This window comes from Pinus tabuliformis, chromosome J (genome assembly GCF_031772625.1).
Source record: "Pinus tabuliformis cultivar Carrire ecotype Pingquan chromosome J, CPIR1, whole genome shotgun sequence".
Lineage (NCBI taxonomy): Eukaryota > Viridiplantae > Streptophyta > Pinopsida > Pinales > Pinaceae > Pinus > Pinus tabuliformis.
Window position 1 is genome coordinate 1,048,780,353 of NC_142295.1, and position 27,155 is coordinate 1,048,807,507.

At 42.8% G+C, this 27,155-nt stretch overlaps 1 pseudogene; it reads left to right on the forward strand.

Annotated features, from left to right (window-relative positions):
* The first annotated feature begins 4,749 nt into the window (after positions 1 to 4,749).
* LOC149230517 (wall-associated receptor kinase-like 20) overlaps positions 4,750 to 27,155 on the forward strand; it is a 41,818-nt pseudogene continuing 19,412 nt past the window's right edge.

Sequence of the window (27,155 nt, forward strand, 5' to 3'; positions counted from 1 at the left end):
ACAGCTTAAACTTGGCAGAGTAGCAACTAGGTAGAGAAGGAAGGAGCCCAACAGCTTAATCTGGGCCCCTGGAAGAAATAAGGGTAGTTTTAGATAGGAAAGGCAGTTTAAAAGAAAAAACAATCAGGGTTTGCAAGTCTAAGTGCACCCTTCCTGAAGTAACAAAAAATGCTAGGTGTTGTAAAAAGGGTAGGTAGCTTGGAGTTGCAGAAACAGGATCATCATCAGTTCTGGCCTGACAAAGGAAACTCATCTCATCAGTGGCAGAGGTACCAAAGCAGTGTTTTAATGACTGAAATCTGGATGCATGTCTAATTTCCCTTCACTCCCCCCTTTCAAATTCTCTTACTAACATCCCCCTAAAGGACCTTGGGATCTGATCTGCCCAACAAGTCCTGATTCCATTTCATTTCTGTGAAACATTAAGGTAAGTGTTGGCTTTCTTAAAAGAAAAGAAGCCACATTTCTTCTGTAAAAGTCATATTTTCATCTTCTACACACTCTCTATGTCTATCATCAGTTCACAGACTTATAATCATTGCCCCTTCATTTTTCATTTCATAAACTCACATTAACTCCTAATTTTATTATGTAGCTCCCTAAATCATTCCCCATCCCCATTCACTACTAAAAACTATATAAAAAACCCCAAAAATATTAAATAGCCCTCCCATAGGCATTTTAGCCATATGTTTTGGTCTGGGAAATAGCAGCCCATTTGGGGCTCCTATTAGCCCCTCTCTCTCCTAGCCTTGGAATTAACTTAACCTCTCGTTGGGTTAATAGCCTTTATCTAACCCCTCGCTCATCAAAAACCCGCATATGTTTACCTTTCCGTGGTCATTTCCCAGAGTTAAACGTTCATATGCTTTATTGAACATTAAGCACCATCGTTTAAATCCCCGGCGTATAGCCCACAAACCCATGTTCCCAAAGTCTTTAACCCCCGCGCGCTGTATAAACCCAAAAACCCACTTTATTAATGTTTCCCCCCCCCCCCCCCCGCTGTATAAATAAACAAACGTACTAATGCGCGGGCCCCGTTCATAACCCTCCACCACCTTGATTGTTCCGCCAGCCGTTAGATCTGGCCCGCCCAAGATCTACGGTGGGCGGGTCCCTAACGCGCGCCAACTGCCCGAGGCTTAGCGTCCGGGAGTTCGGCGGTTTTGCCATCGTACTCCCGCCACGCGTCAAGCTCTCAGGTGTGGTGGAGCCCCCTCCCTCCAAAACCACCCAGGCGCTAAGGCGGTGCGCCCAAAACTACTTACCACCCTCGCCTGCGTGACGTCAACGCCACGTCCTCCCCTATGATGTCATCTCCTCGCCTCTGCCACTGCGCCACGTTACCGCCACCTCATACCTTTTGTACCCTCGCCCTACCATCGTGTCCCTGCCACCATACCGCCACGACACCCGTCTGTACATAATGACATCATCTGCTGACATCATCCCGCCGCGTCATCCGACTGTACCCCGGGACCCGCCGATGACGTCATGCTGACGTCATCCCAAAAAAGCGCCAATGTCAATTTTTTGCTTAAACGCTCATTTGAACGCTCTAGTCCCCTGTTTCATTCATTTTCTCACTCCCAAAGCTTCAGAGCGACCAACTAAGCTGTTGCGGCCTGCAATTCAAGTTCATAGTCTACTTTCGCATCAATTCGTCAACTTTCGACGCCGTTAAAACCAGGTATTTGCCATATGTTCCCCTTTTCGCTCCTGTGCTTGCATTTTATCTGTTGCACATACTGTGAACCTGCAAAAATTCCCCAATCTGTAGCTCTGTTGCGCCTGAGACCCCATTAAACCTACTGGAAACCCTTTACTTCAGAAAAGTCTCAGAAACCTTATGCCCATTCACACTTTTGCGGGCGAATTCTGTTTAAAGCTCAGCCCCCAGCAAAAATCTCGCGGCAGCTCGGCATTTCCCCTTTTTTACCCTGTTCCACTATTCTAATCCGTTCACTGAAACTGTAAATTGCCCTCTGCTCCTCTGTGTTGTTCTTCACAATCTCTAGCTCCAGAGAATTCACTGAAAAAAGGGAAATTGACCCAAAACTCTGCAAAATTGGTCTCTTATAACATAAATTCTCAAGCTGTCCAGCTACTGTTACATTTGAGTTCAGTTCGCCTACTCCTGCTGGTTATTGCAAGCAAATTTGATAGCCATTTGTTGCATTAGTCCTTCTTTCAGCTCAAGCATTCAAGAGCTGTATAATGGCCACTCCGTCTGCTCTGAACGTTACTCGCATCAACCCGCCGAGTAGAGAACTTGAGTCCATACCCTTGGCCGATACAGACTATCTTATTCAAGACTTTGTTGCCAAAAGGAATCATCTACACACCTACTGCCAGCTGAGAAACGATTTCATAAACAAATCTGACATATATGGCATATGGGAGTCCAATCTACCCCATTTTCTCCTCCCTTCTGTGAATATTTTTCCTGAGATTGTTCACCTTTGTGCTGCAAATTATGAACCTAGTCAGAGGGCTGTTAAGTCTTCATCTGGAAGCATACTCTTCTACACTACTCCTGACTCCATCAACCAGATGTTGAACTTCAAAGAGACTCAGTCACTATTTCCCTTTTCCATGAATGATTTGTTGGAAGATGCCTCTTGGTTCCCTGGTACCAAGATTGAAATGATTGCTAAGACATTTATGAGGGCAGATTGCCAACCAAAGGAACCACCTCCATTTCCTTATGACCATTTCAATGAGGTCGGCCAGCTACTGGTAGATATGATATCCTATGTGTTGGGCTTCACAACAACTGAACTCGTAGACGAGACAGTGCTGGTTATATTGTCTTCTTTCAGCCAAGGACAGCCTCCTGCTGTCAAGTATAATTATGCCAGGTTCATATCAAACAAAATCCATGACTAGCTCACTAGACTAGATAGGCAGGGAATTTTCAAATATTCCTCCTATATCTATCATTTGTTCATGTTTTATCAATCTGAAATTTTCCAATGCCCTATCAAGAAACTGGACTCAAAGGGAAAAAGGAGGTCTGTTGTCTTTTGGTCATCTGTATTTCATCAAGTCCAGCACTCTCCTTATTCATACAGTGAATTCATTGACCAGTTTTTCTATCCGGTTTCCTGCCTCCTAATGAAGGTTCCTCCTCCCATAATAACCTATGAAATGCAAAAAATCTTATAGTTGTCTAAGAATTACAAATTAGGTGATTGGTACCTATATCAAGACCATACTGTCATCAGAGTTTATGGCTGTGAGCTGTGTCCATACAGGCTCCCGAGATATGTGCCGATGAGGCTGTTTGCATTAGAATACTACAGGCAGCTTATAAATTCAAATTTAACTCACTTCCACAGCACCAAGAAGAAGGCACAACTGAAATTCAAAGACCACTTAGGCCCCTTCATCATGAATAAGAAGGATGGTTGGCAAGAGGCTGACATGATACTCAAGGATCAATTTAAATTGAAAAGGAGTTTCTGGTGGGTCCCTTATGACCCACTTGGCTTCATTAGTGCCAGGAGGGTCAAATATAGGTTAACACCCTATGACCACTGCAAATACCCAGACATTGAAAAATATGCTAATCAAGATGCATGGGCACATGGAACTTTAGTTGAAGAACTTACTCAAGAAGAAATTTTGGAGCAAACTGCTAAGGATCTTGAAAAGACTCTTGACTTGGATTCTGATGACCAGGTATATTTCAGGCTGCCATACCAAGTTGAAGAGGGCACTTCTACAGCTGCAGCTTCACAAGCTACCCAAGGAGCTTCTACATCAGCAACAGGTACAGCCAAAGGAAAGGAGCCGATGGAGACAGAGCAAACGGTCACGGAACAGCCGGTCACTTCAACGGAACAAATTCAAGGGGAAACCCCTCCTCAACAAACAGAGGCACTACAAGTGCCACCTTTGCAAACTCCTTCCCACGAGGAAAGGGGCAGGAAGTGAGACCGACAAGATTCCACACCTGCTAGTGGGTCTGTGCAGCAGCCTGAATCAAAGAGACAAAGGGTTGATTCTCCGGTTGAGGAGGAGGTCAGTGAAGAGGTCGTGGAAAGCCCGAGAAGGGAAGCGAGCCTGCATACACCAACAAGCTCTTTTCAGCAAGAGAAAGATAGACAACACGGCATGGAGGTGTCCTCCTCCACACAAAAAGGCAAGAAACCAGCCAGCACCAAGGCCAGCTTCAAAGAAATCAAAGCTCAAAATGAGCTACTAAGAGTGCAATTGTATAAGCAATTCCTGAAGGCAACAACTGCCAAGCAGGAAAGATTGATGACAGCATTTGATATAAAGCAAGAAAAGATGATTCTGAGCCACTTCAAGCCCAAGGTTCAACAGCCACAATCGGCCACAGACTTTGTTGAAACGAGGTTAGAGGTCCTGTCCAAGGATATCCACCCAATGGATCAAATAGAATTACACAAGCAGACAGCCGAAATGCTTTATGCTACACTCGCTGAAAAGGCCACATTGGCCCATGAGTTAAAAGAATTATTGAAGAATACCAACACTCAGCTGGATTTTGAAAGACTGTCCTCCACAGCCAAGGATAATAGAATTAAAACACTGGAGGAGATTATCGTGGACTTAGGTCATGACCCTAAGGATCCTAAGGGTGTCAGGACCCTTATGAAAAAGAAAGATGACGACATTGTTGCACTAAAGAAGAGATTGAGGTTGCTTCCTACTGAGCATCCTCAAACAGAAGAACTGTAGAAGGAAAATGAAGCTGAGGATCAATTGGATTTGATGATGAAGTTGAACCAGAGAGTAATCGATTTGGAGGGAGAGTTGGAGCAAGCACTGCAAGGAAAGCATGGAGAGTCGACCTCCCAGCCTCCTCAAGCAATCCCATCTGTTGCTGATCCTCTATCACAAGCAGCAGTGACCCCTCCAATTATTCCAGCCACAACAATAGCTACAGAAGCTACAACATCAACAACAACAGCACCTGAAGCAAGCATGAGCGTGGATGATTTGACAGAAGCTGTCAATAAACTTAAGCTGCAGGCGACAGAGATAAAGGAGGCCAAAGAAAAGCTGGCCAAATTGGAAGAAAAATATGATAAGTCCAAAATGACAGTGGTTGAACAGACAAGAGAAATCAAGGCCCTGAAGGACAGAATCAAAGCCTTGGAGAAAGAATTATCCTTGGACAAGACCTTGGCTGAAATAAAGAAACTTCTATGGGCCAAAATAAATCAGTCAATCACTGGCCAATGGAGGTCAATTCAGGCAATATATGAACAGGTGGAACTGATTGGCCGTGCTAAGCTTGAAAGCCAGAGAGCCAAGGCAGCATTAGGAAACATGCCTGAGCAGGCTAACAGAATGATCAACTTTCTGAATCATCAGACTAGGGAAGAGCTGGCAGCACTCCATATCATGAACAGAACAGATGCCATATTAACAGCAAAAAGTGTGCTCACGTTGAGAAGCTTGGTGCAAACACTGGAGGCAAGATGTCGGGATATATAGAGGGATGTAGACAATTTTGATGTAAAGCTTGCAGAACTACAAATTAGAGGATTTCCCAGCCTGTTGACCAGCGCTGGAAAGCTATTGACATGTGACCAATATGCTACCAGGCTAAATAATTTTGTCACAAATCAGCTTACTGCTGCATCAAGTTCTACAGCAGAGGCAGGGCCGCCTACAGGACAAACACTCTACGACAGGTTGGAAAGCTTATTTTACCTGGAGCATGAGGTCAATCACCTATTTGAGATTCCGCCCAGTTATTACAAGTACACAGAGGCCGATGAAACACTTGTCAAAATACAAAGGCATCAGTTGCCTTCTGAGAATTGGTGGCAGGCAATGCTAGCCGTATTGCCCAGGTGTTATAGACATTTTTGTGCCTTACAGCATAGAGCATGAAATGTCAATAATCTAAGGGATCCAAAGTCCCTAAACATGTTGTTCTTACCCTTAGAGGAACAAGGTCAGCAAACCACAGCACTGCAAATCAGTTCTCCACTGAAAAACACTCAAAAACAGGTCAATTTTGGATCAAAGCAGCTGCTCCAAAGGCTACCTGCGCTGCATCACAAGTGCAACAAAGGCTACCTGCGCTGCATCGCAAGTGCAACAAAGGCTACCTGCGCTGGGCGCACTTTGACATGTGGAGGAATCTTTTTCTCAATGTGCCAGTGCCCAGGAAGCTTCCAAAAAGACACTTGATCATAAGATTCGCCTAATGATGAGTTAAGAGCTTCTAAAACTCCAAGTGGAAGACAGAAACTCCAAGTGAAGAACTGAAGAACAACTGGAGTTGAAGAGGACAACAAGTCACACATCCAGCTGACTTATCTTCACTCCAAAACTCTATATAAGGATCTCATCCCATGGGATCAAGAGGAAGGGGTGGAATTTAGTGCAAAGAATTGCTGTTGGTTTACAGTTGTGAGCATTGGGTGATTGCTTGAGGGAGGTGAAGAAGAGATTTCTCTCCGTCGGGAAGGTGATGCTGGATTGGACCTCTCATGGTTGTATCACCGCCTGAACCTTACTTACATATATTAATAAAGCATTTGAGGTTCTTCTATTTGCATGTGTTTCAATGGTGTATTGTCTTACTTGCGTCTTTGATTTATGCTAATCCTTGAATCAGTTATGAATGCATGCTTCTTGTAGTTTCCTTTCTTTGTCTTGTTTGCAGGATCTCGTGTAGCTAGGCCCGTGAAAAGACTTGGAGCTGGGAGCAAGCGGTAATCAAAGGAGATTGGATCGACCATTTGCACAAGACATCGGTAAGTGGATCTCTTCCTTTTATCTCTTGCATGTCATAAAGAAGAAACTTTAGATAGCTTTGCTTTCAGCTGTTGCTAAGGAACTGTCACCCTTAGAGTGGGTTAGGGTCATTCCGAGTTGGATACTTTCCCCCACAACAGACTGGCGACTCCACTGGGGATCGTGTCTTGTTGGTAGCTTGTGTTTATTGCTATTCATTTCTTAAACAAAGGGAGTACCGAATCGAACTGCATTCGAGTCCTTCGAATGCAAAGTAGAGGGCAGCTACTCTAGCCCAGTGCTGGGCATGTTTATGATTTGAAGAGCTGATCCACAAGGACTCTTTTTAGCTCTTTGTGATAGTGTTCATCTTCCTTTAATCATCCTCTAGTGTATACTTGACTGACAGCCTCTGATTTGGCCAAAAACCGCTCATTTTTTAGCAAACTGTGACCCGGAATCTGAGAGAGACGAGAGTTGTCTCATCAGTGCAGCTGCAACAAAGGCTACCTGCACTGCAACGCAGGTCCCGAAGGGGCTACCTGCGCTGCATCTCAGATTGACAGTGCAGCACCTGCGCTGATCCAGTTTTGCCTTGTGCAACTTGGATTCTCCACTGTCTGTTGCCCAGTTTTCAGTATTGTTTTTGCAGCCAGTTGTCAACCTGTATACCCAGCTGAAACCACTTCTCTTTGCCTTCATTCCGCCTCAGTTGTATGAAGAAACCGTGATTGTTCTTATTGTATTTCTTGCTGTCATTCACAGTTTCCCATAGCGAAAGTGAACTAGTCTTGCTATGACCTCTTGAATCTAGACCTGTGAGAAAGTGTCGTTGTGATTCTAAGAGTTAGTTTATTGCTATTCATAGCTGCTTGAGCATTTGCTTTCGTTATATGGTTCGAATTTCAGTATTTCTTGTGTTGAAACGAGTGAATCTTAAGGTGTTCTTTTGATTATTGGACAAAAACTTGTTTTCTTTCACTTGAAATTGAATTCGAAATTATACAACAGCTTTCTTTTTGTAATACATCAACATTAAGGAAGAAGAAAAGAAATACTTGCATTGTGCATGTGCATTTTGACAGTTTGCATGTCGATTTAGGAAAAGTGCATCAGTGTGTGCTCTATGATCTGTTTGAAAAGATGATGTCTTTCTTTTCCTTCAGTAGTTAAGGTTTTCATAAGTTGAAAGAATTGAAAAAAAAGCTTGCTTATCATTCTTAGACTGCATTTAGGAGTTGTCTCATACATCACGTGGTGATCCATAAAGGCAAACTGCTAAGCAAGATCAACCTAAAAAGAACTGAATTTATCTAACAACGCTTTGAAACATAACGAAACACAGTAGAGGTCTAGGTAGAGACGTGAACCGGCGTCGTTAAACATAGTGACTGTTGATCTCTACGAAGGTGGGTGATTCCTCCTGAGGGACGATAGCACTAATACAGACTTGTGCCCCCGCGTACCGTCGTGTATATTGGGGGACCCCTATAGGAACAAAGCCTTTATCCATAGGAAGCCGTGTCGGCCGCCCTACTGATCGCGATGCAGTGAACACAGCATTCACGAAGATCGACCACTCGTACCGTAAAACGTATTCTGTGGTTTCGCGAAAGGTTTGGCACACCCTTGCCTAGAACTCCAGAGTAGTTTCTTTTGGCCTTTTTCAAACTCTATAACTAAAAAAGTCCATCCGAGCATTTGTCACTTCGGGCTCGTTAATACATCGAAGGAGACTAGAGTCATCTTTAGCTTTTTCTCGACTCTTAAAAATTGAAAAAGCAAGTTGTGTCTAAAGCGTCGTCATATAAAATTCATTTTAAACGGAACATAATCACTTCCTATTCCTGCGTTGATCTTCGAAGTTAGTCTTTTGGCATCGTAAGTTCTTGTAGAATCGCTAAGAAATCTTTTGGATAGACTAGATATGTCTGAACAACTGTTGACATCTAGGACTGTGTCGTCTGACACAGCAGCAGCAGAACCTCCTGCTGCTACTCCAACGATGTTCGCCGGTATACCATCCGTCCCAGCAAATTGTCAACAACAAGCCGGAATCCAATCAGGGACGACAATATGGTTAGTTCCTACTTCTTCATCCGGATTATCATCTGGTACTTCTTATGTTGAAACTCAACAAATTGATCCAATGTGTCTTCAAAGGCCAATTTACCCTTTAAGTACTGGATTTCCACCATGTGGAGGGCAGTATGCTCTTTCATTGTTCCCTCCTAGAGAACAACCATATGAGAGTTTACAACAAGGATCAGGTCAAACTGGAATTACATCCAGCGGTTGGGTACCAATACTGCCTCAACGATCAGGAGTTGCATATTCAATGCAACCAGTACACCCTGAGTCGAATATTCCCACCACACCTGCTATGGCGAATGCGTCACAAGTACAAGTGCTACCTGTTGTAATACAACAACCTCTTGTCTCAGCGGCTCAATCACAATATCAGGGTGGTGCCTCCTTATCTGGAGCGACTCAGGCTCAAACAAGTACTGTGACTCCTAATCTTGGTCAATCATCCATTATTGGTCAACAGCAAATGGTCCAACAACCAGAGCTGTTTCAATCTCAACAACCTCCATTCCAGCAATCATATCAAGGACCTGAGCAACAAGTCTTTGTAAGTAATGGGCAACCATGCTATAATGGTTTTGCCCATCAACCTTGTCAAAGTTGTCAGCATTATGCTAGTCTGCAAAGACCCATTGCTCAGGTGATACCATCTTATCTTGGGTATGCTTCGCCTAATCTGAACCAACAGTTGCCTTTTGTAGCAACTCTAGAATTACCAGATCTAAACCGGCTGACAAATGATCCAATTGCTTATGCCCCTTAGTGGCCAGCGATTCCGCATAAACTTCCATCGGACATTCCTAAATTCAATGGAAATCCAGGTGAAGACCCGTCGAATCACGTCATGACTTTTCATCTGTGGTGTTCATCAAACACCCTGAATGATGATTCGATAAGACTTCGCCTCTTCCAGAGGACATTGACAGGTCCAGCGGCTAAATGGTATATTGAATTGCCAAGAGCCTCTTTCGACAATTTCAGCTCCTTAGCCACGACTTTCTTAACCCATTTTCAATTACCGATAAGGTATGAAACGGGAACAGAACTCCTTACCAACTTCAAACAGACAACGGCCACTCACATATCTGATCATATACATGAGTGGCGATGTCGTCGTAGGATGGTGAAAACTTACGTTCCCGATCAGCTGTTAGCTGAATGGTTTATAAAGTCGTTACTTCCGGCTATAACGGAAGATGTGGCCAAGGGAGGAGTCGTAACAGAGGAGCAAGTCATTGCTCGCGCTCAATATTTAGACTTAGTATATACTCAGTCGGGCACGCTCTACGACAAAATACCTGACGCCCCTAGACCTGAATTTTCAATTCCTCCCCCTCCTAAATCGAATACTAACTCTCACGCCAGTAATGGCGTGACTGGAAAACGCAAAATTTCTAGTCAAAATGCAAATGAGGAACTTCTTGCCTCAGAAGTAAATGCCATGTCGACCGACAAAGGAAAACAACTAAAGCAACCAGGGGGCAAGAAGAAAAAGAAAAGGAAAGGGAAACCCCCGACAGGGTGTCATATATGCGATGAGGATCATTGGACGAAAGATTGTCCACATATAGCTGAAGTTAAGAAACTCTTCAAGAGTTCAAAAACCCCAGCAGTATTGACTGATCCGTTCCCTAATCCAAGACAAAATCTGGTTGCGAATCAAAAGGCTTCCCGATCCCAAGTGCTTATGTTGTCCACCTCAAAGCAGCAAAATAATGCTTTGACAAGGAATAAAGATTACAGGAATCCAAAGCAGTTGAACAACAAGGCGAATAAACAACCTAGTAGTTCAACAACAACTTTGACCAAAGTTGTGCCACCCATCGTTCCTAAACCAATGATAAAGTCGCCAAAGGGAGTAGTACACAAATCGACATTTAATCCTCGTGAAAAAATAACACAGGATTATAATATAATAGAGGACCTGGCCCAATCGTCGTCCGCTATGTCGACACTTGAGGTAGCGCAAAATTGCACCTCCCAAGAGCAAGCTTTATTATCAGCCATCGGTGGGATTGGCCCAATGGATTCCAATCTTGTGACCTTTGATCATAAAGGATATGACCCTCAGTTACCAGCTCAACAAGCTTTCCTTATTCAAGTGAAAGCCCTCAACAAAACTGTTCATCGAACAATTATTGATGAGGGGGCATCTACATGTCTTATGTCGATGAGTTGCTGGAAAAATTTAGGCTCACCACCCTTGTCGAAATCGTCAACGACCTTAAAAGCATTTGATGGACGATCATACACTCCATACGGGATTTTAAGTAACTTGCAAGTTGAACTGGGGGGCAAAGCAGTAGAAGTAGATGTTGAAGTAATCGATGGAAACCTCGATTACAACATCCTACTGGGAAGGCCTTGGATATATGCCATGGCTGCAGTTGTGTCGACCTACTTCAGGAGGATTGTATTTCCTTTTCAAGGAAAAATTACAATCGTCGACCAACAAACATTTCTCCCCAACAGTTCTCAAGTTACGGGAAGCAGCACAATGATCCATGAAAGTAATCAGCCGCTCCAAAATATTGGAGTAGGTTTCCTAAAAGACCCTGCCTTAATGGGTACTTTTTCCCTACCGCCGGCGGGTAATCTAGCAGAAGTAGCCACAGTGGAAACCTACAATATGAAATCTTCTATATCCAACGGATTCGGAAGATTCCTAAATATTTTGTCAGCATGGATCATCGCCCTAATGGAAATACTGTAAATACAGTGGGCCCCGAGGACGGTTCTTATCTCATGTCAACCTCGTTAAAAAATGAAACAAGGAATCATGAGGATAGTTCTTGTACTATGTCAACCTCATTAAAAAATGAAACAAATCCCCTTTTCAAAATTCAAAGGTAAACCTTCATTCCAACCACCAAGTTGAATGCAATGAAGATTGGGGGGCACCCTCCTTTGACATGCGTTATTATGATGCTGGGGGCATGCAAAATAAACGAGCAGTTTTGGCAAAGTTCATGCTCGTTAAAAAATAAACGCAAGAACCGAGCAGTTTTAATGCGGAAATTCATGCTCGTTAAAAAATAAACATAAGCATGTGAGCAAGCTTTCCCCGGAGTTCAAGCTCATCCAGAAAAAATGAACCGGTAAATAACCATTTGAGACCGTAAATTCATCAGCCATAAAAGCCTTGGTCGTGTTTGTGCACCGTCACCTCCACTTTTCATTTGGCCGATCATTCACATCCACTTGATTGTTTACCTATTTTGAGGAACAGCTGCGAAGAGTGATCCCACCTAGCCATCCTTGTAATACTGTCGTGATTGGAAAATTCCAACCTGTACCTGGAATCTGCTGCTATCCCTGTTTATCACTCGTTCCTCAAAATACGAGTCTTCTTTGAGCTCTTTTCACTGACTCGTAAAAAATGAAAAGTTTGCCGAGTTTTGGCCTTCCAGCTCGTTAAAAGGACCGGAAGAGCTATCCCTCCTCTAGATTTTAATATTTTTGGACTTGAGGGATTAGTGCACAAAAAGATCGAGCGCTTGTCTAGTTCGGCTCGATAAAGCTATCGAACATTCATCCCTTCTGTATTGTTTTATACTTTTTCGGACTTAAGGGATTAGATGACGAAAAAGGACCCCTGGAGTCCACTTTATGTACCCTTTTCAGACTCTCTAAAAATGAAAAGGACCGAGTTGTCTTTGTCGCTGGGCTCGTTAAAAATATTAGATAGCGACAAACTTGTCTTTAGACGAGAACGAGTTTCCCTATCGCTAGGCTCGTTAAAACATAGCGATGGGCTTGCCCGAAGGGCAGGTTATAGATCAAGCATATGTTATCCTCCTCAAGCTTGACAAAAATAAAGAGGTACTGGTCAGAAATGACTGGGGAAAAATTGGGAAGAACCTCAAAGCTTAATGGTAGCAGGTCGCTCTTGAACATGACACTTTTGCCTTCGTAAATATCGGGTTGGGTTATTATCATTCACCAGTCCCTTCACCATGGTCTCGTCATACCATCCATACATGGGGTAATGCTACCGATCCATCACATCAGTGTCGTTATATGTTCAAGAGATGTCATTCAGAAAGTGTCAACCGGGTCCCATCCACTACCGTACATAATCTTTCATCCTTCCATGACTGCCACCCTGAATCATATTTCACAGATCGTTTTCACCATCATCGCTAGCTCCGTTCCGTGTCACTGATGTGGGATTCATTAAGGCCCTCCTTTGACGGATCACTTCTTGTCGACATCAGCTCATTATCCAAGAAGTTGATCTAGGAACACCCCCTCAGTACTTTGAAGCTTGCATGCCTCAATGGCAAGTTTCTCACTCCCGGCGATAGGTATACATTAATGACCTTCGACCAGGAGACTTTGCGTGGTGTTCGACGTCAGATCCTATATTCACACCACGTGAATTGTGCTGCAGTACCTTGAGGGTCATCATCATTATCGGTGATTCCTCTCGCGCTTGTTAACAGTTTACATTATTGACTGGTAATCAAGCGATGTCTTTCCATGTTCGACTTCAAGAAATTCTCACATGGATCGACTTGTACTAGAGTGAAGATCGGACAAGTTTGAAGACCCCGGATCTAGTTTCATCCATCCGGGCTGCGATATATATTCAGGAGATAAAAACATAGACATGTGCAGCAGATGAGCATCCTACTAAAAGGATGATAATTAAAAGCAGAGAATTATCCGTCTCTTATCAGACGGTCGTCTGTTTATGTACAGCAAATGTATTTATAAAGCTGATCATGGGAAATGCCCGCATCAGCTAGATCATGAAAAGAAAGTATGAAAAGATAATGTATTGTATTGTATTTTGTTACAGGTCACCTCCCGGCGATTGAATGAACTTCGGATCCTCCTAATAAAGCATTTCACCCGATAAACAACCTCATACTTTAGGGGGCCACTGTTATAGACATTTTTGTGCCTTACAGCATAGAGCATGAAATGTCAATAATCTAAGGGATCCAAAGTCCCTAAACATGTTGTTCTTACCCTTAGAGGAACAAGGTCAGCAAACCACAGCACTGCAAATCAGTTCTCCACTGAAAAACAATCAAAAACAGGTCAATTTTGGATCAAAGCAGCTGCTCCAAAGGCTACCTGCGCTGCATCGCAAGTGCAACAAAGGCTACCTGCGCTACATCGCAAGTGAAACAAAGGCTACCTGCGCTGCATCGCAAGTGCAACAAAGGCTACCTGCACTGGGCGCACTTTGACATGTGGAGGAATCTTTTTCTCAATGTGCCAGTGCCCAGGAAGCTTCCAAAAAGACACTTGATCATAAGATTCGCCTAATGATGAGTTAAGAGCTTCTAAAACTCCAAGTGGAAGACAGAAACTCCAAGTGAAGAACTGAAGAACAACTGGAGTTGAAGAGGACAACAAGTCACACATCCAGCTGACTTATCTTCACTCCAAAACTCTATATAAGGATCTCATCCCATGGGATCAAGAGGAAGGGGCGGAATTTAGTGCAAAGAATTGCTGTTGGTTTACAGTTGTGAGCATTGGGTGATTGCTTGAGGGAGGTGAAGAAGAGATTTCTCTCCGTCGGGAAGGTGATGCTGGATTGGACCTCTCATGGTTGTATCACCGCCTGAACCTTACTTCCATATATTAATAAAGCATTTGAGGTTCTTCTATTCGCATGTGTTTCAATGGTGTATTGTCTTACTTGCGTCTTTGATTTATGCTAATCCTTGAATCAGTTATGAATGCATGCTTCTTGTAGTTTCCTTTCTTTGTCTTGTTTGCAGGATCTCGTGTAGCTGGGCCCGTGAAAAGACTTGGAGCTGGGAGCAAGCGGCAATCAAAGGAGATTGGATCGACCATTTGCGCAAGACATCGGTAAGTGGATCTCTTCCTTTTATCTCTTGCATGTCATAAAGAAGAAACTTTAGATAGCTTTGCTTTCAGCTGTTGCTAAGGAACTGTCACCCTTAGAGTGGGTTAGGGTCATTCCGAGTTGGATACTTTCCCCCACAACACCAGGTGATTTCAGTTTTTGCCTCTTTTTGTTCATTTCAAAATCTATGTCAGCTACAGGTCAGCAAGAAGCACAGGATAAGGCGCAGAATGCACCGGACAGAGCAATTAAGGAACGCGCAGGACCAGTGGGAGCAGTTACAAGGCAAAAACGCTGAGATGGCAAACCTAAGAGCTCGGATTTCTGAGAACGCAGCCCAGCCGACTCAAAAGTCAACATTTACTGCCAGAAGAGAACAGCTGTTGCATTTGTATTTATTTCAGCATTTACTTTTCATCAACCACTCCTTAAGAGTTGGTAGAGAAGTTATCAGCTATTAACTTCTCGTCTAGATATTTTTGTATTCAATTTTTGTATAAATACCACCCTCTGCATCGTTAAAAGGGTTGGTCGGCTTATGTATTCCAGGAGAGACTCGCACTGCATACCTGTTATTTTCTATAATCAAAGACTGCTGAAAAGCTTGGAGGAATGGTTGTCTGCATTGTGTTTAATGGTTTAAAGACGTGAATATGGGATTCTTGCACTGCTGTATGAAACAATAAGTGTTCCTTATCTCTATTATTTCCATTTCATATATGCATAAATCACAGAAAGAAAGATTGGTTTAGAATTTGCATACCTACACTCTATGCTCAGTTTCTGTGGTTTCTTAATGTTTTCTTCTTGATTTAGGCATGAATATGAATTCCTTTATGGCTCATGTTTAACCTATTTCACATATGAATGACTGTTAACTAGGAATTCTTAATTGCTCCTAGGCAGAGCTCATTCATCTTCCCTCTGCTAACCTGTTTGGGAGATTCTTTGCTGCCTCTGATTCCTTAACTCTCTTTCCATCCTTTAGCTTGAAATTTTTTTTCGTATGCAGCTATCTTGCTCCATGTTTGTCTTGTGACCAAGAAAACACGCCAGTAGTCTTACTCTTTGACTCCATGCCCAATGATTTGAAACTTACCACACTATGCGTTGCCTCTCTACTTGAAAGCATTTCCTTCCCACCAAAATACAAAAACCTCTGAACTTAATAGCTAGCCTAAAATCATCTCCAAACAAAGCTAAATTAGAAAGAGAGAGCCCTCTCTGACTGCAGGTGGGCTAGAACCTGCAGTCCAAAGTTGGTCTGTGGTTACCTCGGCCGTATCCTTTTCCGGAGCTTAAGGACAACCTGAGTGATAACACATACATCACTAACCTCGAGTGCGGGGCGTTGGAGCCACTACTTACTCCTCAAAGAAAAGATTCAGATTCTCTTGGCTATGTGGGAGGAGCTAAGGTGAAAAGTCCCTCGCATGTACAAATGAGAGGGTATTTATAGCAAAGGGTGAAACTGACCCTTGTGGCTGTTCGACTACCCTCATGACCATTTGGCTTCCATTACTTTTCGACTTACATGACTCTTTTTCCAACAAGTGGGTATCTTGGACTTCCACGTTACACCACATTGATTGACAACATAGCCCATAGTGAAGATGTGGGTGACATGACTCAACATGACTTGACATGACAGTGTTGGTACATTCGTGTTGCTGCTGGAGTGCATGTTGAGCTATAGTGCTACTGGGTGATGGTTTTCTTTATGGTGTATCATAGCTTCACCTCCGCATGGTGAAGTGCGTGGAGTCTTCGATGGTCCTTGGTTCGCTTGATGAATCTTTAGCATGTTGTTCCTTGCTTGCATGCTGGAAGGCTTGACAGGTTCATCTGTTCGTGAAGGTGCATGTTCATCACATTCGTTTGCTTCACATGCTTCGTTCGTTCGTCTGTTGGTGAACCTATCCTTCTGCATGTGCTCCCTTCATTCATCCCATTCGTTGTCTTGCCATATTTTTTGGTGTACCTGTACCCACAGTCACTCATGACGAGACAACATCAAATACAAAACCTCTTAGTCTACCATGGCACATGATCATTTCAGATGCAGGTGACCAAGAGAGGTGACAAGTCTGTGAAGCGGGATGATGGCTCTGAGCATAGCTAATGAAAATTGCGCAATATTTAATGAATGATGGAGACGGGCAATCTGAGTCAACAGTGATTGCCTACGAGGTCTGGCTCAGCTGGGAGGAAAAATTGCGTAAATTTTGGGAGGGATAGTCCGGGTTGCAGGAATGCAAGGTAAGCATGCTCTGCGCATTTTTCAGAACGAATGGGAAACAGTGACTGGACAGCCAGATTTGTGTAATTTTCAAGAGGAATGGGTCGGGCTGCATGAAGGGTTAGCAGGCAGAAATTGCGCATTTTTTGGGAGGAACTACCCGGGAGACTAGCAGCCAAAACTTCACAATTCCCAAAGGGAATTGGTAGTTGGTTGCTCAGCCATTGGCAGCATAAACTGCGCAATTCCTAGAGGGAACTGGTAGTCTGCTGCTAGGAGCTACTAGAGGGGAAATTGCACTGAAGCTGGGAAGTCGGCCTGTTGATCATATCTGCGCAATTTCTGAGCTGAGTGGACTACTGGACAGCAGAAATCCTGCTCATGAAAACTGCACAATTTCTTGGATGCGCAGCCAGTCGACTGTTCGAATGACTAACTAGGAAAATAATGCAATTTTCTGAAGGAGATAGGGACGAGCACTTGGTGTTTGTTCAGCCTGTCTACGCAATTTCCTCAATCAGTTGAGCGACTGAGGTAAGTGGCCTATGCGCAATTTTTTAAGGGAGTCAATCCCGGGGCAACTGTCGGTTTCGACTGTCCGGGTGATCAACATGGAAGTTGATTGAACTTCTTGCGGGAAGCGCATCTTGAAAATACTAGCTTGGTGCTTCTGTGTTTTTCTAGTTGACAGCCGATCGAGTCGATGGCAGGGTGATGGTCCGGCTGTAAGAGGAGAGTTTGGTCGTTAGGACTTCAACAAAAATGACTAAGTGTGCGAACGATCAAAAGATGCATAGGTGATCATGCAAACATACACTCACATGACTTGATGATGAAACGACTCAAACTGTCCAGACACACATGTTCAACATCACTGACCGACGGTGCAAGTGACAAGCGCGACACTCGTGATTGATCGTTCATTGATCGAGCTAACACTTGCGCAACAGTGAACGTGACTCTGTGTGTGAGTGTGACAAATTCTTTCATAGTGAACACAACAAGCACATATGAAGTGAATAATTTGAGCATAACCAAAACATGGTCGCAAGCATGACTTAGATACTAGCATGCAGAAACTTAAATGAAATGAACAATCAAGGCGAATGCAAGGACTCACATGAGCTCACAGAGCGAACCGGCATGTGTGCAGTCATCAAGTGAAACTCTCAAGGGAGGCTCTGAAATTGGTGCAGGCCAAAATTTTGGAGGGTGGTTGTAGCTGCTACAACACTTGGTGACACACTGGTAGAACTCCAGCTTCTCTGTTTTGGTTCATTGCTAGCATAGGGCCTTGGTCTTTCGGGGAGTATTGAATCATTGTGCGAGTTACTTCAGCTTCCCCACTTACCCCATGGACATACATGGTTCACCCTTTTCCAACTCAGTCAAACAAAATCAAAATTTTAGCTTATATCTCAATGTTTTGAATCCGGGAAGGGTAGTTTAGCTCACGAGTTGAAGATTTTCAGAGTATAAGTTTTCATCTCTATTGTTGCTCCGATGCCAGTAGGCCTGGAAAATACCCTGACGAAGTCACGCAGGAACACACACATTTCTCCACTACCAGCGAGCCTGATCAGTACCCTGGTGGAGTTGCATGCTTCACCTCTCTGCGCAGGAAGCCTTTCTCTTCTTTCGCCTTTGTATTTTTCAAGAGGACTGTGCATAGGCACTTATTTATTTTTGGGGCAGAAGAGGGATCCCAACTTATTGAGAGCAGAAGAGGTTGTTCCTTCAAAGAAGCATGTAAGACCTCTAACATAGGTTTTCTCGTTTAGATTTTCCCTTTCTCTATTTCTACTAGTTGGAAGAGCTTGAACACACAAAACAGAAGGCTAAGTATAAATATGGGGCTTCCCAGTGTGGACACAGGTTCACGGTTGGACCGAAACTTCCCTTGCAAACTATTCATATTTTCTGTTAGGACTTCATTGACCGAAGGTTACAACCAAGCACAGAGAAGGTGGACACAAGACTGGCCAAGTGCTACAGTGTCACGAGTTTTCCTCAAATTTCAACCACATACTCTATTCAAAAGCTAGAACGTAGTAGTTGGTAGCACTTATTTCCGGAAACAAAAATAGTAATATACCAAGCATACAAAACAACGTAAACAAAAATAGTAAGCAAAGCAAACAAAGTGAAAACAACAACAAGCAAGCAAAGCAACCAAGTCAGCAAGCAAACAATCATGCAAACCAGAAAGCAAAGACAAGCGAAAAAGAAAACACTACTCCTACTCCTAAGCTAACAGTGCATGGGCCATCTCACGTGAGGTGATACTTCCAATGCAACCATCGGCGCATTGGTTGACCCATGTTGGTGAAGGCATGGTTCACAAACAAGACAGCTATGCGAACCAGCAAACAAGAAAGATATAACAGTGAAGACAAACACACTCTGAGTTTACGAGCGACCACAGAACAGAGATGAGTGAACGCGCATGACATGCATTCTGTGGAGCTGCCATGGTGTTGTGTTACACTGCATGCAGATGTTGAGTGTGTGCATTCTCTTGATTGTGACGTGCAATAAAAAGTGAGAAAGGTAGGCCACTTATGTTGTGCATGAGTGCTTGTTGTGTAAGGTTCCTCCAACTCATGAGTGATGGGATCATGTAGCTTCAGTGGAGGAAGTGAAATCTGGGTGTTTGGTTGATCTTCAATGCAAAGTAGAGAGTGATGAGGAGCCTTGATTCAAAAATTTCCTGATTGGAAGTGAAACCAACCTTAGGACAGCGAGGGCCTGACATAACCATCAACTCGGGTTGAAGTGCCTCGACAGCCTGTGGGGTTTCGACTTCATTGACAGATAGATCATCACAGACCAGTGCCTTGGATATATTAACAATGGTTGAATCAACATCGTGATCGGATGAGGAAGTGTATAGATCACAACAACAACGATAAGAAAATTCAAGATGTTTGTCGACATCCTCATGATTTGATGAATCGGGCAGATGGGTAGATGAGAAGCAAAGATGTTCACCCTTTGTGTTTTCAAGAAAGATAAATGACAAATTGAATGTATTTTCCAAGGAATATGTGTCCTCTCCGCACTATAATGACAAACTGACATTCAAGGTGTCCTGTGAATGATCGGAAGTAGAAACATCCAGAAATGGGTTTTCACAGGGGAAATTAGCAGTGGCAGAATCACAAGGGATGTCAGGATGAAGCGGATGAGGCACGGCTAGAAGGGAGTCATCCTTTATCGTGGGTTCTTCTTTAGATTCCCACACACACTCATCATGAATGATGGCGTAGGTTGGCTGCATAACACCAACTCCGTCGACAGCTTGATCCTCATTCACAACAGGTGAGGAGTCCAGAATGGGAGAACACAAGACAGTACAATCCGGAGGATCAACAGAACGTGAGGACGGAGGTCGAGGGAAAGAGTCCACATGACAACCAACAAGCTTGCAAGCCAAATCTGCGCAAATCTCAAGAGCAGGTGGGGTGGGAGAGTGTGACAGTTCAACAGAGGCATGTGCATGATCTCCCACATCACTCTGTGGTGGTGGAGCTATTTGATGAGGTGAAGGCGGACAGTCACTTGTGACAGCGACTGTGCCTGCCTGTGATTGCACAGCTCCATCACCGAAGCATGTTGAGTGGGGTTCAGATATGTGAAGAAGATACTCAAACCTTCCATAAAGAAATTCCCAATCAATTTCATCTTCAAGGAATCGGTATGCAAGATTACAAAAGCGTGTGTAAAACTGATCAACGGATTCATCGGGTGCTTTTCGTAATTTCAAAATTTCTTGATCAAGTGCTTTCCAGTTAAAGTGATTAAAAGCACGGTCTATCTCTGCAACCAGATGAGCAAGAGAATGAATAGATTTTTCTGGCAACATGGCACACCAATGCATGGGGTGCCCTCGAAGCGTGTAGACGAATAGCGTGCAGCTCATGTATTCTTCAAAGAATCCATGTCTTTCACATGAGCCTACACGCCGACCACGTGCCTAACCAAGGCTATGTAGCCTCCACCATCAAATGTTTTATGAGACAAGTTATCTGAGAGCTTTTCCAAGATGATGAAATCATTTCCATAAGACATACACTCTGGAAGAGCAACTCGGTAGTTAGTCATGATAGATATGTAGAGATTCAAAACAGATGTGAGGACTCAGCTTGTCATCTGGCCCTCCTTCTAGCACCAAAATGTTGACAGTGTTAGACCCGCCAACATCAGGGGATCTCCCCAGTATGAAGTCCCAACTAGACCTCACATCATTTGGTGTAGGAATCCCATCTGGTATGATGGCCCAGTTGCCATTATCTTAAACATCTGCCTCAACTCTTGCTTGTCAGCATAGGAGAGTGGTTTCCTTTGTTTTTGAGAAGTGAGATTCGTGTGCCTTGTGAGTGTAAGTGTCACTTGTGTCAATGGATCTTTCAATGTTGAGGGAGAGGGTGAGAGTGAGTTCTAGGTCGATTGGGAGTAGTCCCAACACTGCTCGGAACACACAACACAATAGGACATGCATAGCTTCCGGGAGAGCAGTCGACACGGATGCAGTAGTCACAAGGTATGAGGTAAGATAACACGTACAACACTCAACGGATCAATCCGAATGAGTGCAACAGTTGTTACAACAAGCTTCATGTGAAAGGTTTTTCTGATGTCTCGGAGAGCAGTCTACATGGGCGAGACAATGTTAACAACATATACAACAAATTTCCATTAATAGATTATGCATTACAACAAATGAAACAGTTCAGATGTAGAACACAGGTAAAAGCAACATGCATTACAAGAGTTAAAGATCAGTCTTACGACAGATACAATACATGTGTGAAAACGTGTTGGCATGTTAGTAGGCTTTTGAATTAAGTGAAAGTTCCAAGGACATTGTTACACCATACATTACTAACCCCGAGTGTGGGGCGTTGGAGCCACTACTTACTCCTCAAAGAAAAGATTCAGACGCGCTTGGCTATGTGGGAGGAGTTGAGGTGAAAACTCCCTTGCATGTACAAATGAGGGGGTATTTATAGCCAAGGGTGAAACTAACCCTTCTAGTTGTTTGACCACCCTCATGATCATTTGTCTTCCATGAATTTTCAACTTACATGACTCTTTTTTCAACAAGTGGGTCTCTTGGACTTCCACATTACATCACATTGATTGACAACATAGCCCATAGTGGAGATGTGGGCGACATGACTCATTACATGACTTGACAAGACTTGACATGACGGTGTTGGTACATTCATGCTGTTGTTGGAGTGCATGTCGAGCTATAGTGTTGTTGGGTGATGGATGTCTTCATGGTGTATCATAGCTTCACCTCCGCATGGCGAAGTGCGCGGAGTCTTCGATGGTCCTTGGTTCGCTTAATGAAGCTTTAGCATGTTGTTCCTTGTTTGCATGTTGGAAGGCTTGACAGGCTCATCTGTTCACGAAGGTGCATGTTCGTTGCGTTCATCTGCTTCGCATGCTTCATTCGTTCATTTGTTGGTGAACCTGTCCTTCTGCATGTGCTCCCTTCATTCATCCCATTCGTCGTCTTGCCATGTTTGTTGGTGTACCTGTACCTACAATCACTCATGACAAGACGACATCAAATCCAAAACCTCCTAGTCTACCATGGCACATGATCATTTCAGATGCAGGTGACTGGGAGAGGTGGCAAGGTTGTGAAGCGGGATGATGGCTTCGGGCACTGCTGATGAAAACTACACAAGAGTCACTGAGTGATGGAGACAGACGATCTGAGTCAATAGTGACTGCCTGCGAGGTCTGGCTCAGCTGGGAGGCAAAATTGCGCAAATTTTGGGAGGGACAGTCCAGGCTGCAGGAAGGCAAGGCAGGTATGCTCTGTGAATTTTTCAGAATGAACAGGCAACGAGGGCTGGACAACTAGATTTGTGCAATTTCCCATAGGAACGGGTTGGGATGCATGAAGGGTCAGCAGGAAAAAATTGAGCAGTTTTTTGGAGGAACTGCCCGGGAGACTGGTAGTTGGCTGTTGGTGTCACTGGCAACCAAAATTGTGCAATTCCCAGAGGGAATTGGCAGTTGGCTTCTCAGTCATTGGCAGCAGAAACTGTGCAATTCTTGGAGGGAACTGGCAGTCTGCTGCTAGGAGCCGTTGGCGGGGAAATTGCACTGAATTTGGGAAGTCAGCCTTCTGATCATCTCTACGCAATTTCTAAGTTGAGCGAGCTGCTGGATAGCAGAAAGCCTACTCATGAAAACTACTTAATTTCTTGGATGAGCAACCGGTCAAATGTCCGGATGACTGACTAGGAAAAATGTGCAATTTTCTTAAGGAGACATGGACGAGCACTTGGTGTCTATCCGACTTGTCTGTGCAATTTCCTTAGTCAGTTGAGCGAGTGAGGTTAGTGGCCTCTGTGCAATTTTTGAAGGGAGTCAATCCCGGGGTGACTGTCGGGTCCGACTATCCGGGTGGTTGATCTGAAATGATCATAAGTTAAAATTGATGTAGAATTGATTAGCCAATATTGAATTGATTGTTAATTGAATGTGTGGAAATCGAGGAAACTGCTTAAGTAGAAAGACTTTACGACAGTTGATTAAACATAATTAAGATGCATAAAAGAAGTGAAAACATCAAATACATAGCGATACTAGACAGCAAAATTGATTACGAAGTTCGTCCTTGATGGACTACGTCTCCGGGTCTGCTTTCAAGATGGGCGACCACACAGAGATTTGACCAAACTAAATGTGCACACAGGCACTTTTGGTCACTGTCAAAGGATAGCTCTCTAAACCAGCTTTCCAACGCCTATCACGGTTCCCAATTCTGACTCTGGATGCTCCTGTTACACTGAAAACAAAAACAACCTCTAACCTCCAGAATCTGCATACAAAAACCAAAATCACTCTCTCCTATTCAATGAACAAAAATTGCCTCTTATAGGCCTGCAGGTACATGTGAACTCCTTTGGACTAAACATGGCATGAATTTACTGAATTGAAGGGTTTGAGGTTTTGGTCTAACCATGCAATGACACTTACGGTCATTAGGCCATGGTATTTGATTTAATTTGTTTTAACAAACTTCGTAAAAACCCCAATATAACCATATATTAAAAATAGAACCGTTGGTGGTTAGGTTGACTGCACGCTGGCTAACTGTTTCCATGTGAATAGCTGGTTCTCTCGGCGGTCGACTGTCTGACTACCACCTAGTGGCTTATCCGCCTGGTGGTTATGACTACCATCGCGGTCTTTCTGTAGCATGTGACAACCACCTCTGACCGTTGTGGTTTCGATGCAGTTAGGGACTGTGGTTATCTCCAAACTGACTCCTTTACCCACTCACATGTACACGCCGATGCGGTTAATGCGACTCCGCCAACTGCTATCCCTGCTTGCGGTGAAGGCTAAGTACGATTAATCACATCCGCTCACATGAGCCTTAACCCCTCGCGGTTCTGATGTGGTTATGGTCAACGATTTAGGACTTTGTTATGGTAATTGCAAGTTTTTATCTTTAGTATTGTTTTAAACAAGGCCGAGAGTTGGTTTTAGAGTTAGGTTTAGGTCTTTAACACATAGTTTGCAATGCGATAGGTTTAGAACTTAGGTTTAATGCTATAGACTTAGGATTTAATGCATTTGTGAATGTTGCATTAACTTCTAGGTTTAGGGTCAAAGTGTTATGGTTTAGGTATATGTCTTTAGATCTTTAGATCTAAGAACAAACCCTTTTACAACAATTGTCACAATGTAACATTCACCCAATCATACAAAGACAACCCATATCGAACCCCTGCAACGGATGACACACCCATGTCGATGATCAACCTTGGCGTAACTGTCAATGAACAATTGTCAACAACCAGATACAAAACCATAACCATGAAAACCATTAACTTCACCTGCACAACCTAAACCATAATCAACACTGTTGAAACTGAATGATACCAAACTGAATGTTGACGATGACACTAAACACTGATGATGAACCTGTGCAACTAATCTGATGAGATCCTCCTAGATCAATCCTCTCCACTTGAAAGCTTTTGGACCACAAAAGTTTGACTAAACAAATAGTTGATGAGGGTAGAGCTCCCTCACTTTCCAACTTGCCCTGATGATGTACCAATACATTCGATCAATCACCTGAAAGTGATGACCTTGATGATGCTGACCATGGCACATTTTGAGTCGGTGACCTGTTCCATCCATCTGTAGTATGGACAACTTATGAAGATGGTCAAACAACCTGTTATGAACATGGCAATTGATTTCTTTCCATGAATAACCATGAGTTAGTGATTCATAATCATCTTTGAAAACTGTCTCTACTGGATATTGCTCAATACCATCAACATGTATTAACAATCTATTTTTTGGAATAACAGAGGCAATCAAAGATGTTTTTGACATCAAACCAGCGACTTGACTTGACATACTTTCCTGCTTCCTGATTACTAAGTGAACTTGCTGCCATAAACCCATCAAACTGTAAGGTGGAAATTGTTGCAACTTAGTTTGTCTTTGAAAGTATTGAATTAGCTGTTGATTTGTTTGAATCACTTTTCCTTATTCATTAAATGATGTTTCCATTGATTGTCACTTTCTCCTGATGCATAAGTTTCCATTAGATACTTTGACACTGCTTTAGAAAATGATTTGAGATGAAAACAAAGAGGTTTCCTCTCCACTTGAAAAGAGGTTTCCAAACTGTTCAAAACATGAAATGGTGACACAATATAAGAGAAATTTAACACCGACTTCCCCAATACTGACCTGTATCCCTGTAACTGTTAATTTCCAAACTTGAATTGAATTGATTCATTTTGACATTAGGAAGAGGAACTTTAGGCACAAACTATAATTCATGTTGTATTCCCTGCTTATGAGTAAGATGTTTGGTTTTACATAGAACTGGAATAGTTTCTATCTCTTTGATCAAACCATCTTTAAGCTGAGTCTCATAATCTGAACAAACATCATGTTGATTTTTATGTTGTTCCTTTACACACATGATTACAAATCTTTTATTTGAACTTATTAATCGCTTCATCTAATTAGCATTAACTATATTCAAGTGATTTTTTTTTTATGTGCCCTGACAATAAATTCAACCCCATCTTTCTTAAGGTGATATTTATGCTCTCTCCTGTAAAATACCGCATCACAATCATAAGGACAAGGACTTCCTAAGACAAATCCACATATGTCTACTGGAACCATATATAATTCCACTTCATCAATGTAATTAGCTGTAATGGCAAATCTTAATCGACACTGTTTGGTGACTTTTATCTGAGTTGATTTATTTAGCCATCCTAATGGGTAAGGTCTTGGATGATTCCGTGTTTCCAAACCCAAACTCTTAACTAAATATTCAAAGATTAAATTCGCCTATGATCCACTGTCAAACATTGTATCTATATTTTTATGCTTAGAAGTTATATTTATGTCAAAGAATTCAACTCTTTTATCCTCATTTGAAGGATTTATGTTTGATGAAAATGCAATAGTACTCGAACGTGAACCAGTGTCAGAAGTTTTACCTGTTGTAACCATAGCAGTGATCCTCCTTTCATCACCTGAATCTGAACCTAGATCTTGCTGGACTACTACAATTGCCTTCTTTTCATCCTTCTCCTTAAGGAACTTTTTGGGCTTAAGTTCTGAATGAAGTTTCCAACACTTCGATTCATCATGACCGATTCTCTAGCAATGAGAACAAGTAGGTCTTTCCTTCTGAGCTATCACTGATTTCTTTCTCTTCGAATTGTTCTTACCCTTACTATCATTGGAATATTTGATTTCTAAATCTTTATATGACTGCAATGAAAACTTGAATGGTCTGCCACTTGATTCAATATGTATGGCCTGAACACACACTTCATCAAAATCATCAGGATTAAACATCAATAATGTTTGCTGCAAATATGAATGTAAAATGCCAATGCATTTTCATAAAGTTTCACGTGCATCTAATAAAATACCAAGCACCAATGCTTTCTTTCTGAATTCCTGAGTAAACTCATGAACACTCTGCCCTTTACCTTGCTTCATATCCTACCAATCAATAACATCTTGCTGCATGTATCCTAAAGGATATAATTGTTTCCTAAGAGCTTTTAAAAACTTAGACCATGAAGAGATGACTTTTCCTTTACGCTTTACATCTATCTGAGTTTTACTTTCCCACCAAATTAAAGTTGTTCCCCCCATTCTAAGTGTAGCTAACTGAATTTTCGTTTTATCGTCAGAAATGTTCTGAATATGACAATACACTTCTAACTGCTTAATCCAGTT